General features: G+C 36.6%; 1 protein-coding gene across 6 annotated transcripts in view; it reads right to left on the bottom strand.

Moving 5' to 3' along the window:
* The window catches only part of FSTL5 (follistatin like 5), an 812423-nt gene that overhangs the window by 703009 nt on the left and 94264 nt on the right, over positions 1 to 15150 (bottom strand). The window contains exon 2 of one of the 6 annotated variants that reach the window (XM_065545652.1): positions 2351 to 2443. The exons of the other annotated variants lie outside the window; for them this stretch is intronic. The gene's annotated coding sequence lies outside the window, so the exon portion shown is untranslated. The remainder of the gene's footprint in view (positions 1 to 2350; positions 2444 to 15150) is intronic. 6 annotated transcript variants of the gene reach the window in all.

Here is a 15150-nt window from a genome sequence, read left to right on the forward strand (position 1 = left end):
TGACTTTTGGATAAAGGTCGCAGGTCTGGAAAAAATCTTTCAGAATTTCTCAAATGTTAGTGTGCATAAGAATCACCAGGGAACTTGTTAAACTGCCGACTTGGATTCTACTTGAAGAGAAATGAGTTGATTCAATGTTCTGTCCAAAATATCTTAAAAATAAACACATCATGGGAGCCCTTTATTATAACTGATCTCAAAATTATATTGAAAATAAGGAATCAAAAACACACATCACAATTGAAGTTTATAATCAGTTAGTTTGCGTTTATTTGGGATTAAATTAGTTTCATATTTTCAGTTCTGCCATTTCTCTTATCTCTACACTTCTATCTTCCATAATATGACACAATAACTCTCTTAAAAATTATAGTTGAGATATATTATTGTAAAATTTTAGAAATAATAGCAGTCTCAGGTTTATACTCAAATCAGTGACTCAATGGTGAAACTAAAGCCAACATAGCATAGTAGAGCTTCTATAAATCACAGTATTTCCTCTGAGATGTGAAATGGTGATTGTATTTCTCTAATATAATTTTAGAGCATTTTGCTTAGCTTTTATGATTAGAATAAAGTTTGTTTAATAAAGTATGAGTCTATCTGAGCTTCAAAATTAAAAATTAAAACTTTTTAACCAACTTATTTACTTCAGTTTTCATATTCTAATATTGTTCCTCTATAATATATTCTACGTATTATATTCTGATATTGGTTACTTTTGTCCGTTTTGATCTAGCTTTCCTCTTACTCCATTGTTGAACTTCTCTGGATTGTTATTTGATTTTTATTATTTTCAGAAACTTTTATTATTTCACTTTTATTGCTTGGTTTTGTAATTTATGAGATACTCTACCAAGCGATATATCATGTATCCTGTTTAAAACCTTTGACATAATTTTTGAGAAAGATTTATTTAAAAATATTTTTCAACATATTGCACCACACTTTGACATCATGAAAAAAACCAAGGGTTATTCTATTGACAACTGTCTTAATATAGGGAAGTTTCTGCAAAAGATACTTTTCTCTCAATATAACCAAATTCAGTTTCTCAAAATCAAAATTATGAATCAGATACCAGAAAGGCAAAACATTTGATGCTATATTTGTAAACCTCTACTTCTTTTTACCCATGATTTATTTTAAAATAAGGGCAAGTCCACATCCTAATAAGGTATTAAAATGTATTTTTAACTTTTTTCAATTTCTTCCTTCTTTATGTATGTTGGCTGTGTTATTCATTGTATTGTGTGCCCCCCAAAAAAGATGAGTTATAGTGCTAAGCCAGTACCTCAGAATGTGATATTAATAGGAGATAGGTTGAGAGACAAACAAGGAGCCACTAAGACAATGGAAGAGATGTAAAGACAGTCACTTCCCTACCAAGCCTTGCCAGTGGAGACATAGGGAATGATGAAGACAAAGGGAATGTTGAATCTAAAGAAGCTGCTTTGAGGAGCAACTCTCTGAGACTCTGATGTCCTTTGGAATACAAGTGACGTGTGCAATGACTCATTCTCTCCATTCCAGGTCAGCGGATAAGATGCCTCATACACCCAAAGTGTTGGAAATGGTGTTAGGAGTATCAAGCGACAATACTTTTAGTATCTTCATTTCTGTTTTCATGCAAAGGCAAAAGCGGCAGACACTACTCCCACTCTGATGACTCTCAGAAATAACCGAAGGCAGTATTTGTGGCTTGGAAACAGGGCCAGCTACATAACATGCAGGACCCAGTGCAGCATGAAAACGCAACACATTTTGTTCAAAAATTAAAACTTTTAAGATGATGACAGCAGGGTTTTCAACCAAAGCATGCAGCCCTTCTAAACTCAGGTCCTCATGCAAATGCATGAGTTACATATGCATAAAGGCAGCCCTACCTGAAGACGATTCATGCTTAAGCACACAGGGACATATATGATATAGTACTACTAGCATAATGAAATTGTCGTTAAATATGTAATCACTTTTCTGTAACTCCTATATTTACTAAGTATGATAGCTTTTTGAAAGTTTAATTTTTAAATTTTCTGTCTTGAACTTCCTTTTATGTAAAAAATGTAAATAGTGCATGTACTAAGAGCATCTCTCTTATTAAATATGTTTTAAAGTGTTAAATAAATGACTCATAATTTTAAGATCTTATTCTTTAGTTTAATTATCAAAAGGACTACTTATTCAAGAAATGTTTTCCAAGCGATCTGAATTGTATCCATTATGTCAAAATTTACATATAACATATATGACAATAATTTATGTATGACAAACATTTCTGATTAGCAACATTAATACAAAGTTGGTGATGTTTTATTAGAGATTAATAAAATTAAAACAAAGTTTGTACCTTATTATGAGTTTACTCTTTTCCATGGGATGGATTTCTAAACAGCAGTTGAATAGTCACATTTTGAATATGAACACATACTAGCCAGTCCATCTGTATATACAGAAAAAGAAATTCCTAACATTGTGTACTTGTTGGGAGGTTCAGGATACTTATGCTGCTTTTTTCTTAGTTCAATTTCTATTGGAATTTCCTGAAAATAAATTAAAATAATTCTAGTCTTTCCTATTCAATAGAGTACCTGCTTTCCTGCCTTAGAAAAGGTAACAAATGAACCCTTTACTTATCTTCCCTCTTACATTTCTTCTTGGAACAATTTACATTCACAGGCCTGACATTTCCCATTCTCATATCCCTATAGAACATCTTGTAAATGAGAATCCAATTTAGGATTGATTTAGTCATTATACTTATTTAATAATATTTTAAATATCTTTCTCATATTTCTAGTTGAAATTAAAGAGTAAGATAAAATTTACTTTAAAAATGTTAAATATATATATATATTTACACACACTTTTTGCTCACTCTGAGCAATACTTTCAAATTTTTTCATTATGTTTTATTTTTTAAAAAACCCAGAATAATAAGTCATATGATTCTCTTCTCAAAGATATTGCAAAGGGCCCTGAAATCAAATTTCTATATAAACAAAATATTGTGTTTTCTGAAATATTTCCAGTATTTTATAAACAATATTCATGGTTTCTTGCCTTAGGTTCAAAAATTCATTTATTTATTATTTGTATTATATGCTACTGTTTTCAATTGTGCTTTTTTCCTCTGTCCTTCAAGGTATTTTCTGAATACCTTATCTCAATATCCTGTTCACTTCTTCAATCTATTGTGACATCTCAACATTATTTAATCAATTCACATGTACCTTACCCTTCTGAGTTTAGCCTTTTAATTATTATGTTTATTATTATTATTTGTGGTTATTGTCTCATTTCATTAGATTTTCCCTCTTCCCTGTTTCGTCTCATCTGTGACATTCTAAACTATTTTTGAAGTACTTGTTTTCCATCTGTTTTTATTCAAAAATATACATAGTTTTAAATAATAAAGCCCCTTTCCAATGAATTTTTTATAAACTTCTCTTATACAAAAGAAATTGGCATATTCATTTTCCACATACAAAACAGTGATTCAATTTTAATTTCAAAAGACCTATTGTAATTACTTCCTAAGTTTTATTGATAGCTTGTATTGATCAATATGCTGTATCAACTAAAATTATTTGTACTGAAATGAAAGCTCATGGTAAAATCCATTCTTTCAAATCTTACATTGTATAGTGAAAATTCCTAAATTCATATGATTATTTCTAAAAGAAAATCAGCATACATTATTACATATAAGAATGCGCTATCTTAAATTTGACCTGGACAGTTAAATCATTGATTTGTTTTCCATAAATTCCTGCTGATTTATAATTGCTTGATCAAAGCTACCTTAGAAATTCAATTTTTGTGCTTCCCTAAAACATACAACAAACTCCTTATTTTGAGCGATTTGAATTATGACAATAATGCTTCTTGAGATCATTTCCCTTGAATTAATAAAGGTCTCCATCTCCTAATATTTTTCTAGCAAGATATTCCTGCTACTTATAAAGCAAATTCTTAAAAGTAAGCTCTCCTTGAAAATGTTTCATTCTCTCCTATAGGAATTCTATCAGAGACTTGTGTAAATTTTCTAAATCCATCTTTTATTTGGTATGGATGATTTTAAAAAATAGACAAACATATGAAGAAATACACTTTACTCCTGTTTCTTCTCTTGGCCAGAAGTTGCCTTAATTACATTTTTTTCTGGCTTCTCTCTTGATTATTTAGCTGCTTCTCCTTTGGTATATTCATCTACCTTCTCTTAGTCTCCCTGATTAAATTTCTTCAACAGTTTGTACTATGCTTGTATGCATTTCTGCTCATCCTTAAAACCATTTGTTACCTTATTAGAATAGTGTTAATATTTACTGATAAGAATTTTTACCAAAAATAACCTTTGGTACCTGCATTATATTTTGCTAATTGCATCTGTGGCGACTTGCTAGGAGGGATGTGAAATTTTTTGTCAAAAACGATATATGCAATGATTCATTTTATGCATCAGCTTGACTGGGCCTTGGAGTACTGAAACATTTAGTCAAACATTTTCTGTGTGTCTGTGAGAACTGGTAGACTGAATAAAGCAGATAGTTCTCTCTAACGTCGATGGACCTCATCCAATTAATTGAAGACATGAATGGAAGAAAAAAGCTAAAAAGTAGTTTCTTCGCCTTACTATTTGAACAAGGATATTGGTCTTTTCCTGCCTTCAACCTCCTACCGAAACATTGGCTTCTCTTGGGTCTTGGACCTGCCAACTTTCAGACTACAACTACAGACCAGCAATTCTGGTTTTCAGCTTGCCAACAACAGATCTTAGGGAATCTCAGCCTTTATAATTGTGTGAGCCAATTTCATATATACACACGAGCTGTATCTATGGGTACACCATCCAGGCCATACTTTAAATCCCAAGAACTTGTTCATCATATAACTGAAATTATGTACTCTTTGACCAATATTTCCAATTTCCTTCACCTCCCACCTCCTGGAAACCATCATTCTACTCTGTTATTATAGTAATCAAAATAGTATGGCATAAAATGGCATAAAAAACAGACCTCTAGGCTAAATAAACACAATAGAGATCCCAGAAATAAGCCCATGAATATATAGTTAACTAATCTTTGGGAAGAGTGCCATGCATACACGATTGGGAAAGGAACATCTCTTCAATAAATGATGATGAAAAAATTGGACATCCACATGCAAAAGAATGAAATTTGGCCCATGTCTTACACTATATACAAAAATTAACAACATGGAATAAAGACTTACTTGTAAGATCTGAAACTATAAAACTTCTAGAAAAACAAAAGCTTAGGAAAAAAAATCTCTTTGACATTAATCTTGGCAATAATTTTTTAGGGTATCATACCAAATGCACAGGCAACAAAAGCAAAAATAAACAAGTGTAACTATATCAAATTAAAAATCTTCTGCACAGCAAAGGAAACAATTAACGACATGCAAATTCAACCTACATAATGGGGAAAAATATGTACAAACCATATATCTGATAAAAAGTTAACGACCAAAATGTATAAGTAACTCACAAAACTCAATAGCAAGAAAGACTCCCAAAAACCTTAATAAATATGGGAAAATGACCTGAATAGACGTGTTTTCCAATAAAAACGTACAAATAGCCAATAGCTATATGAAAAGGTACTCGACATCACTAATCATCAGATAAATATAATTCAAAACCAAAATGAGATATCACCTAGTACATGCTAACATGGCAATTATCAAAAGGACAAGAGATAATACATTTGCAAGGGTATGGAGAAAAGGGTGTAAAGAAAAGGTATACACTGTTGATGTGAATGTAATTTGGTACAGCCATTACAGAAAACGGTGTGAAGATTCCTCAACAAATTAAAAATAGAACTACCATACAATCCAGCAACTCCACTTCTGGGTACATAGCGAAAATAAATGAAATCTATATCTAAAAGAGGTATCTTCAACTCTATGTTCCTTGTAGCATTATTCACGACAGCCAAAGTATAAAAATAACCCAAAATTGATTATCTTATCGTTATGAAATCACTGTCTTTATCCTTTGTAATATGCTTTACTCTGAAATTAGCTTTGTCTGATAGTGACATTGCTAATCTAATTTTTTAAAAAATTAGGGTTACCATCTTATAACTTTCCCGTGCAAACTTTTCTTGTATTTGAATATATTTTTATAGGCAGCATATTATTATTGGCTTCTTATAAAATCACACAATCTCTGCCTTTTAATTACAAGATTTAGAATATTTATATTAATGTGATTACTAACATATTTATTTTTAATCTATTATCTTGCTATCTTTTTGCATTTGTGTTTCCTGTTATTTGATTCCTTTCCACTCTTTTATCCCTTCTGAATTTATTGAATGTATTTCTGTAAGCTCATTTGTCATGTGTTGACTTTCTCTGGTTAGTATCTATTAAGAATTTTGCCTATTTTTAATTGGGTTCCTCCTCCTCCTCCTCCTTTACTACTACTACTACTATCTTCTTCTTCTTCTTCTTTTTTTTCTTTTTTCATCTTTTAACTTTTTTTTTTTAAATTTTACTTTAAGTTCTGGGATACATGTGCAGAACTAGCAGGTTTGCTACATAGGTATACATGTGCCACAGTGGTTTCCTGCACCTATCAACCCATCATCTAGGTTTTAAGCCCCACATGCATTAGGTATTTGTCCTAACGCTCTCCCTCCCCTTCCCCCGCACCACAACAGGCCACGTTGTGTGATATCTTCCCTCCTTGTGTCCATGTGTTCTCATCGTTCAACTCCCACCTATGAGTGAGAACATGCGGTGTTCGGTTTTCTGTTCCTGTGTTAGACTGCTAAGAATGATGGCTTCCTGTTTCATCCATGTCCCTGCAAAGGACATGAACTAATTCTTTTTTATGACTGCATAGTATTCCATGGTGTATATGTGCCACACTTTCTTTTTCCAGTCTATCATTGATGGACATTTGGGTTGGTTCCAAGTCTTTGCTATTGTAAATAGTGCTGCAATAAACATACATGTACAGGTGTTTTTATAGTAGAATGATTTATAATCCTTTGGGTATACACCCAGAAATGGGATTGCTGGGTCAAATGGTATTTCTAGTTCTAGATCCTTGAGGAATTGCCACACTGTCTTCCACAATGGTTGAACTAATTCCTTTGTTTGTTTGTTTGTTTGTTTGTTTGTTTGTTTGAGACAAGATCTTGTGCTGTCACCCAGGCTGGAGTGCACTGTTGCGATCATGGCTCACTGCAGCCTCCACCTTTGTGTCCTACACGCTCAAGCAGTCCTTTCACCTCACCTGCCGAAATAGGTGGGCCTACAGGTGACTATGAGGCCATGCCCCCACACCCAACAAATTTTTGTATTCTTTTGTAGAGAGGGTTGCACCATGTTGCTCAGACTGGTCTCAGAGTCCTGGGCTCAAGTGATCTGCCTGCTTTGGCCTCCAAAGTGCTAGGATTACAGGTATGAGTCACCACACTTGGCCTATTCTTTGTTTTCTTATTGTTGAGTTTTAAAAGATGGACTTTTGGGTTTATTCCATGTTTTTGCTATTGTGAATAATGCTTCAGTGAACACATGTATGCATGTATCTTTATAATAGAATGACTTATATTCCTTTGGGTATATACCCAGTGATGGGATTGCTGGGTCAACTCTCAATCAACTCGGTATTTAAGGAAAATCTCTCAAAATAAGAACCATTTATGAAAAACTCACAGCCAATATCATACTGAATGGGCAAAATCTGGAAGCATTCCCCTTAAAAACCAGCACAAGACAAAGATGACCTCTCTTACCACTCCTATTCAACAGAATATTGGAAGTTCTGGCCAGGGCAACCAGGCAAAAGAAAGAGATAAAGGGTATTCAAATAGGAAGAGAGGAAGTCAAATTGCCTCTGTTTGTAGATGACATGATCCTATATCTAGAAAACCCCATTGTCTTAGCCCAAAAGCATTTAAGCTGATAAGTGACTTCAGCAAAGTCTCAGGATAAAAATCGATGTGGACAAATTGCAAGCATTCCTATACACCAACAACAGACAAGCAGAGAGCCAAATCATGAATGAACTCCCATTCACAAGTCCTAAAAGAGAATAAAATACCTAGGAATACAGTTAACAAGAGAAGAGAAGGACCTCTTCAAGAAGAACTATGAACCAGTGCTCAAGGAAATAATTTAAAAAGGACACAAAATTGGAAAAACAGTCCATGCTCATGAATAAGAAGAATCAATATCATGAAAATGACCATACTACCCAAAGTAGTTTATAGATTCAATGCTATTCCCATTAAACTACTATTGATTTTCTTCACAGAATTAGAAAAAAGCTATTTTAAATTTTATATGGAAACAAAAGAGAACCTATATAGCCAAGGTAATCCTAAGCAAAAAGAATAAAGCTGGGGACATTATGGTACCTGACTTCAAACTACATTACAAGCTACAGTAACCAAAACAGCATTATACTGGTACAAAAACAGACACATAGACAAATGGAACAGAATAGAGAACCCAGAAATAAGATCACACCTCTACAACCATCTAATCTTTGACAAACCTAACAAAAGCAAGCAATGGGGAAACGGCCTCCTATATAATAAATGTTGCTGTGAGAACTGGCTAGCCATATGCAGAACATTGAAACTGGACCCCTTCCTTACATTATACACAAAAATTAACTCAAGATGGATTAAAGACTTAAATGTAAAACCAAAAACTATACAAACCCACATGAAAACCTAGGCAATACCATTCAGGACATAGGCACAGGCAAAGATATCATAACGAAACCACCAAAAGCAATTGCAACAAAAGCAAAAATTGGCAAATGGGATCTAATTAAACTAAGGAGCTTTTGTACAGTAAAAGAAACCCTCATCAGAGCAAACAGGCAACCTACAGAGTGGGAGAAAATTTTTACAATCTATCCATCTGACAAAGGTCTAATATATAGAATCTATGAGGAACTTAATTAAATTTACAAGAAAACAAACAACCCCATTAAAAAGTGGGCAAAAGACATGAACATACACTTTTCAAAAGAAGACACATGGCCAACAAGCATTTGAAAAAAAGCTCAACATCACTGATCATTAGAAAAATGGGAATCAAAACCACAACGAGATATCATCTCACGCCAGTCAAAATGGTGATTATTAAAAGGTCAAGAAACAACAGATGCTGGTGAGGCTGCAGAAAAATAAGAGTCCTTTTACACTGTTGGTGGGAATGCAAATTAGTTTAAACATTGTGGAAGACAGTGTGGTAATTCCTCAAAGACCTAGGATCATTAGTCCTTTGATTTTCTGTAACACATCTAAACTGAACTGTACTCATTAAAGCATCATCCCTTGATATTCTATTTTTAAATTTCCTTTTAATTATTTTTAAATTGGCACATAATAATTGTACATATTTATTGGGTATAGAGTAATAGTTTAATATATGTATACAACATGTAACAACCAAATCAGTGTAATTAGCATATCTTTCCCTTTAAACATGTATTATTTCTTTGTATTATTAACATTAAACTCTTTTCTTTTAGGTATTTAAAAATATACAATAAATTATTAACTATATTCAACCCACAGTTCTGAAGAACACTGGAACTTATCCCTCCTAACTAGCTGTAATTTTTGGTTTGTTAACTAACCTCTGCTTATCCACCCCTTCCCCTGACCGTTTCCAGCCTCTAATAACCACAATTCTGCTCTCTACTTCCATGAGCTCAACATACTAAGCTCTTCTATGTAAGTTAGAGCAAGTGGTATTTATCCTTCTGTGTCTGACTCATTTCACTTACTCCAATGTCCTCCAGGCTTAACCATGTTGTCAAGAATGACAAGATTTCATTCCTGTTTGTTGCTAAATAGTATTCCAATATGCATATATGTCACTTTTTCATTATCCATTTATCTACTGACAGATACTCTGGTTGACTGTATCTTAGCCTTTGTCGATGATGCCGTAATAAACATGGGAATGAAGATGGCCGAATAGGAACAGCTCCAGTCTCCAACTCCCAGCCCGAGCGACACAGAAGACCGGTGATTTCTGCATTTTCAACTGAGGTACTGGGTTCATCTCACTGGGGAGTGCCGGACAATCGGTGCTGGTCAGCTGCTGCAGCCCGACCAGCGAGAGCTGAAGCAGGGCGAGGGATTGCCTCACCTGGGAAGCGCAAGGGGGAAGGGAATCCCTTTTCCTAGCCAGGGGAACTGAGACACACAACACCTGGAAAATCGGGTAACTCCCACCCCAATGCTGCGCTTTAAGCAAACAGGCACACCAGGAGATCATGTCCCACACCTGGCCGGGAGGGTCCCACACCCACGGAGCCTCCCTCATTGCTAGCACAGCAGTCTGCGATCTCGCGGCAAGGCAGCAGCCAGGCTGGGGGAGGGGCGCCCGCCATTGCTGAGGCTTAAGTAGGTAAACAAAGCTGCTGGGAAGCTCGAACTGGGTGGAGCTCACAGCAGTTCAAGGAAACCTGCCTGTCTCTGTAGACTCCACCTCTGGGGACAGGGCACAGTAAACAATAACAAATGCAACAGAAACCTCTGCAGACACAAGCGACTCTGTCTGACAGCTTTGAAGAGAGCAGTGGATCTCCCAACACGGAGGTTGAGATCTGAGAAGGGACAGACTCCCTGCTCAAGTGGGTCCCTGACCCCTGAGTAGCCTAACTGGGAGACATCACCCACTAGGGGCAGTCTGACACCCCACACCTCACAGGGTGGAGTACACCCCTGAGTGGGAGCTTCCAAAGCAAGAATCAGACAGGTACACTCGCTGTTCAGAAATATTCTATCTTCTGCAGCCTCTGCTGCTGATACCCAGGCAAACAGGGTCTGGAGTGGACCTCAAGCAATCTCCAACAGACCTACAGCTGAGGGTCCTGACTGTTAGAAGGAAAACTATCAAACAGGAAGGACACCTGCACCAAAACCCCATCAGTACATCACCATCATCAAAGACCAGAGGCAGATAAAACCACAAAGATGGGGAAAAAGCAGGGCAGAAAAGATGGAAATTCAAAAAATAAGAGCGCATCTCCCCTGGCAAATGAGCGCAGCTCATCGCCAGCAAAGGATCAAAGCTGGACGGAGAATGACTTTGATGAGATGAGAGAAGAAGGCTTCAGTCCATCAAATTTCTCAGAGCTAAAGGAGGAATTACGTACCCAGCACAAAGAAACTAAAAATCTTGAAAAAAAAGTGGAAGAACTGATGGCTAGAGTAATTAATGCAGAGAAGGTCATAAACGAAATTAAACAGATGAAAACCATGACACGAGAAATACGTGACAAATGGACAAGCTTCAGTAACCGACTCGATCAACTGGAAGAAAGAGTGTTAGCGATTGAGGATCAAATGAATGAAATGAAGCGAGAAGAGAAACCAAAAGAAAAAAGAAGAAAAAGAAATGAACAAAGCCTGCAAGAAGTATGGGATTATGTAAAAAGACCAAATCTATGTCTGATTGGGGTGCCTGAAAGTGAGGGGGAAAATGGAACCAAGTTGGAAAACACTCTTCAGGATATCATCCAGGAGAACTTCCCCAACCTAGTAGGGCAGGCCAACATTCAAATCCAGGAAATACAGAGAACGCCACAAAGATACTCCTTGAGAAGAGCAACTCCAAGACACATAATTGCCAGATTCACCAAAGTTGAAATGAAGGAAAAAATCTTAAGGGCAGCCAGAGAGAAAGCTCGGGTTACCCACAAAGGGAAGCCCATAAGACTAACAGCAGATCTCTCGGCAGAAACTCTACAAGCCAGAAGAGAGTGGGGGCCAATATTCAACATTCTTAAAGATAATAATTTTCAACCCAGAATTTCATATCCAGCCAAACTAAGTTTCATAAGTGAAGGAGAAATAAAATCCTTTACAGATAAGCAAATGCTTAGAGATTTTGTCACCACTAGGCCTGCCTTGCAAGAGACCCTGAAGGAAGCACAAAACATGGAAAGGAACAACCGGTACAAGCCATTGCAAAAACAAGCCAAAATGTAAAGTCCACCGAGGCTAGGAAGAAACTGCATCAACTAACGAGCAAAATAACCAGTTAATATCATAATGGCAGGATCAAGTTCACACATAACAATCTTAACCTTAAATGTAAATGGACTAAATGCTCCAATTAAAAGACACAGACTGGCAAACTGGATAAAGAGTCAAGACCCATCAGTCTGCTGTATTCAGGAGACCCATCTCACATGCAGAGACATACATAGGCTCAAAATAAAGGGATGGAGGAAGATTTACCAAGCAAATGGAGAACAAAAAAAAGCAGGGGTTGCAATACTAGTCTCTGATAAAACAGACTTTAAACCATCAAAGATCAAAAGAGACAAAGAAGGCCATTATATAATGGTAAATGGATCAATGCAACAGGAAGAGCTAACTATCCTAAATATATATGCACCCAATACAGGAGCAACCAGAATCATAAAGCAAGTCCTTAGAGACTTACAAAGAGACTTAGACTCCCATACAATAATAATGGGAGACTTCAACACTCCACTGTCAACATTAGACAGATCAACGAGACAGAAAGTTAACAAGGATATCCAGGAATTGAACTCATCTCTGCAGCAAGCAGACCTAATAGACATCTATAGAACTCTCCACCCCAAATCAACAGAATATACATTCTTCTCAGCACCACATCGTACTTACTCCAAAACTGACCACATAATTGGAAGTAAAGCACTCCTCAGCAAATGTACAAGAACAGAAATTGTAACAACCTGTCTCTCAGACCACAGTGCAATCAAACTAGAACTCAGGACTAAGAAACTCAATCAAAACCGCTCAACTACATGGAAACTGAACAACCTGCTCCTGAATGACTACTGGGTACATAACGAAATGAAGGCAGAAATAAAGATGTTCTTTGAGGCCGGGCACGGTGGCTCAAGCCTGTAATCCCAGCACTTTGGGAGGCCGAGGCGGGTGGATCACGAGGTCAGGAGATCGAGACTCTCCTGGCTAACATGGTGAAACCCCGTCTCTACTAAAAATACATAAAAACTAGCTGGGCATGGTGGCGGGCGCCTGTAGTCTCAGCTACTTGGGAGGCTGAGGCGGGAGAATGGCGTGAACCCGGGAGGCGGAGTTTGCAGTGAGCTGAGATCACGCCACTGCACTCCAGCCTGGGAGACACAGCGAGACTCCGTCTCAAAAAAAAAAAAAAAAAAAAAAAAAAGATGTTCTTTGAAACCAATGAGGACAAAGATACAACATACCAGAATCTCTGGGACACATTGAAAGCAGTGTGTAGAGGGAAATTTATAGCACTAAATGCCCACAAGAGAAAGTAGGAAAGATCTAAAATTGACACTCTAACATCGCAATTAAAAGAACTAGAGAAGCAAGAGCAAACACATTCAAAGCTAGCAGAAGGCAAGAAATAACTAAGATCAGAGCAGAACTGAAGGAGATAGAGACACAAAACCCCTCCAAAAAATCAATGAATCCAGGAGTTGGTTTTTTGAAAAGATCAACAAAATTGACAGACCACTAGCAAGACTAATAAAGAAGAAAAGAGAGAAGAATCAAATCGACGCAATTAAAAATGATAAAGGGGATATCACCACCGACCCCACAGAAATACAAACTACCATCAGAGAATACTATAAACACCTCTATGCAAATAAACTGGAAAATCTAGAAGAAATGGAAAATTTCCTGGGCACGTACACTCTTCCAAGACTAAACCAGGAAAAAGTTGAATCCCTGAATAGACCAATAGCAGGCTCTGAAATTGAGGCAATAATTAATAGCCTGCCAACCAAAAAAAGTCCAGGACCAGATGGATTCACAGCTGAATTCTACCAGAGGTACAAGGAGGAGTTGGTACCATTCCTTCTGAAACTATTCCAATCAATAGAAAAAGAGGGAATCCTCCCTAACTCATTTTATGAGGCCAACATCATCCTGATACCAAAGCCTGGCAGAGACACAACAAAAAAAGAGAATTTTAGAACAATATCCCTGATGAACATCGATGCAAAAATCCTCAATAAAATACTGGCAAACCGGATTCAGCAACACATCAAAAAGCTTATCCACCATGATCAAGTGGGCTTCATCCCTGGGATGCAAGGCTGGTTCAACATTCACAAATCAATAAACATAATCCAGCATATAAACAGAACCAAAGACAAGAACCACATGATTATCTCAATAGATGCAGAAAAGGCTTTTGACAAAATTCAACAGCCCTTCATGCTAAAAACGCTCAATAAATTCGGTATTGATGGAACGTACCTCAAAATAATAAGAGCTATTTATTACAAACCCACAGCCAATATCATACTGAATGGGCAAAAACTGGAAAAATTCCCTTTGAAAACTGGCACAAGACAGGGATGCCCTCTCTCACCACTCCTATTCAACATAGTGTTGGAAGTTCTGGCTAGGGCAATTAGGCAAGAGAAAGAAATCAAGGGTATTCAGTTAGGAAAAGAAGAAGTCAAATTGTCCCTCTTTGCAGATGACATGATTGTATATTTAGAAAACCCCATTGTCTCAGCCCAAAATCTCCTTAAGCTGATAAGCAACTTCAGCAAAGTCTCAGGATACAAAATTAATGTGCAAAAATCACAAGCATTCTTATACACCAGTAACAGACAAACAGAGAGCCAAATCATGAATGAACTTCCATTCACAATTGCTTCAAAGAGAATCAAATACCTAGGAATCCAACTTACAAGGGATGTAAAGGACCTCTTCAAGGAGAACTACAAACCACTGCTCAGTGAAATAAAAGAGGACACAAACAAATGGAAGAACATACCATGCTCATGGATAGGAAGAATCAATATCGTGAAAATGGCCATACTGCCCAAGGTTATTTATGGATTCAATGCCATCCCCATCAAGCTACCAATGAGTTTCTTCACAGAATTGGAAAAAACTGCTTTAAAGTTCATATGGAACCAAAAAAGAGCCCACATCTACAAGACAATCCTAAGTCAAAAGAACAAAGCTGGAGGCATCACGCTACCTGACTTCAAACTATACTACAAGGCTACAGTAACCAAAACAGCATGGTACTGGTACCAAAACAGAGATATAGACCAATGGAACAGAACAGAGTCCTCAGAAATAATACCACACATCTACAGCCATCTGATCTTTGACAAACCTG

This window comes from Macaca fascicularis, chromosome 5, assembly GCF_037993035.2.
Source record: "Macaca fascicularis isolate 582-1 chromosome 5, T2T-MFA8v1.1".
Taxonomy (NCBI): Eukaryota; Metazoa; Chordata; class Mammalia; order Primates; family Cercopithecidae; genus Macaca; species Macaca fascicularis.